The 2,451-nt window shown below is 42.3% G+C and overlaps 1 long non-coding RNA gene across 1 annotated transcript in view; it reads left to right on the top strand.

Moving 5' to 3' along the window:
- Positions 1-1,852: 1,852 nt before the first annotated feature.
- LOC107550816 (uncharacterized) overlaps positions 1,853-2,451 on the top strand; it is a 1,909-nt gene continuing 1,310 nt past the window's right edge. Inside the window, exon 1 of the long non-coding RNA XR_001604703.1 lies at positions 1,853-1,886. This is a non-coding gene — a long non-coding RNA (uncharacterized lncRNA). The remainder of the gene's footprint in view (positions 1,887-2,451) is intronic.

Raw genomic sequence — 2,451 nt, 5'->3', positions numbered from 1 at the left:
TTTGTCTCTCTCTCTCTCTCTCTCTCTCTCTCTCTCTCTCTCTCTCTCTCTCTCTCTCTCTCTCTCAAGAGGACAGGAACATTCGCCCCTGCCTCCTCCTCCTCCTCCTCCTCCTCCTCTTAAGCGACACCCGAAGAGAGACAGAGCTCTCCCTCACTAACACTAAAAAGCTTCACTCCTCCGCTGCTCTGCTCATCTCTTCGATTCTTCTCCAGTCGACACCTAAGTGGCTCTGAGAATCAGCAGGAGAGTCTCTCACACACTCTGCCTCTTTCACTCTCTACACTCTGCCTTCCTCTTGTCCCGACAAAACTGCTTGTTATTTTCTCCCCGATGTGTCAGTTTCACTGTTTTCGGTCCTCCCTCCCTCTCAAACAGGTTTTTTTTTTGTCCTCCAAGGTGGCTCGCTTCTTCATTGGAGTTGCATTCAGCTCCTTTTTCTGTCTCTCTCCTTCTCATTTTCCATCAAGTTGCTTACTGCAGAGAGGAGGAGGCTAATTTGCATGTGAATCAACAAGAGCATGGCCCACAGGTGACAGAAATAGAACAATGGCCGGCTCATGCTATAAATAGGTCAGGCGCGGTGCGGGGATTGGAGCAGCATTGATGCGTTTAAAAATACCACACCAAACACAGCTGTGGCCCTCATCTACAGCCAGAAGGCATGTCTCTGTGTCTATCTCTCTTTCGGTTTAGTATGCTGTCTATCTTTATCTCTTTTTTCATTTTCTTTCTCACTCTATATCTCTTCCATTATCATGCCTCTGGCCTCCATAAAAAGACACACTACCAGTTTTTCTGGAGATATAAATATTACCTCCCCACATTTCGCTTGACACGTTGCTGCTCTGAGCCGTGCTGCTGACACTCTCACAGGGTTTATGTGCTCAGCATGCAGAGTAAAATGCAACATTTCTAAGGTTGTCAAAAATGTACATGCATTTCAAATCTTGAATTCAAAACTGAATGGCAATATGAACCATGTGTGGTGTATTATATTGATTAAAATAAGAATGCAGGTTGGATAAGACAAAGCAAAGGCACAATATTACAACATAACAAAACATAATATACACTTGAATTAAAAAAAATGTATTACAAAAAAAAATTTTCCTAAAATATAATTGCAAGGGCTTGTTTTCATACATAAAATCTGTGATAACTTATTTGTACAGTTTAAGAAAAATGTGAAATATTTGATTTTAACATTATTAAATTAACTTAAATTAAATAATCAGTTTTTATAATGTTTTTCTGCTAAAGTAATTTGTTTTTTTAAAATATATCATCTTCTATATATTCTTTCATTTCTTTATTGTTAACATGATAAGTTTGACAGCAACGAAAATATATTTTGAAAAAATAAATTTCCATTTTCACAAAATTTTGAACACCACTGATAGAGGAGAACCTACTATGAAGCCATAGTTAGAGGAAAAATTGAAATTGAAAAAAAAATTATATTTCAATGCTTTTCTGTTCTCTAGCAAAATGTTTGCGATCCCCCAAGAATCTTTGCATTCACTTGCACACTTTTGAATGAGAATGTGAAAGTTTTGTAAAACAAACTTCCATCTCATATATTTTCCATCACCACAGCCCCACAGAACCTTTTGACTTCCACAAAGAACTTTTGTTTTTAACAGTGTACTGTATGACATATTTCACTGCTGCGTACTACTGATATTAACTATATAGCTCCGTGTTATCATCCGGGCAGAACTATTGTTCCAGCCACCAAAGACAGATTCACAAATAACCTGCCTTATTTATCTCAACTGCTCTGTGTACCCATAAATACACATGAACTAGATGAAATGACTAGCAACATGGGCACTATCTTCTCTAATACATTAGAAGCTGTTGCCCCCATCAAATTGAAAAAGGTTAGAAAAAAACGTACTGCGCTATGGTACAACTGTAATACCCTGTGATGAGAGGGGCGGGGTCGAGAGCTGTGGGAATGGAGTAAGGCCGGTGGAGTAAGTGATAATCCACGACACCTGCGCCACTCACCGGTCTCGAGTCCCACGGAGGAGCTCCGGAAGGATAAAAGGAGGAGTGACGACAGTGTTGGAAGAGAGAGGACCAGGCCTGGACTTTATTTTGTGATTTGTGTGCGGCAGTCGTCCGCGAGGGGCTGCAACTTTACTTTCATTTTATTTAATTGTTTAAATGGTCGAGTTTAAATGGTTCCTGCCTCCTTCTCGTGACTACGAACTGTGTTACATTGGTGCCAAAACCTGGGAGGAAGGAGGGACACGCTGCCAGAGATCCCTCGCCGCTGTGGTGAGTCCGCGGTGCCATCGAGCATGGCGGAGCAGTCTGCCGCCATGGAGGCTTGAGGCGGTGGGCTGGAGTGAGGGGGGGGGCAGACAAACTCGCTGCCGACCACCTGGGATGTGGAGGGACGGCTGCCATCCGTGAGGGAGCGGAGGAGTCGCCGCCATT

This window comes from Sinocyclocheilus grahami, unplaced genomic scaffold (assembly GCF_001515645.1).
Source record: "Sinocyclocheilus grahami isolate Dianchi unplaced genomic scaffold, SAMN03320097.WGS_v1.1 scaffold408.1, whole genome shotgun sequence".
Taxonomy (NCBI): domain Eukaryota; kingdom Metazoa; phylum Chordata; class Actinopteri; order Cypriniformes; family Cyprinidae; genus Sinocyclocheilus; species Sinocyclocheilus grahami.
Note: the sequence above shows the minus strand (reverse complement) of the source record. Positions and strands in the feature narration are given on the sequence as shown.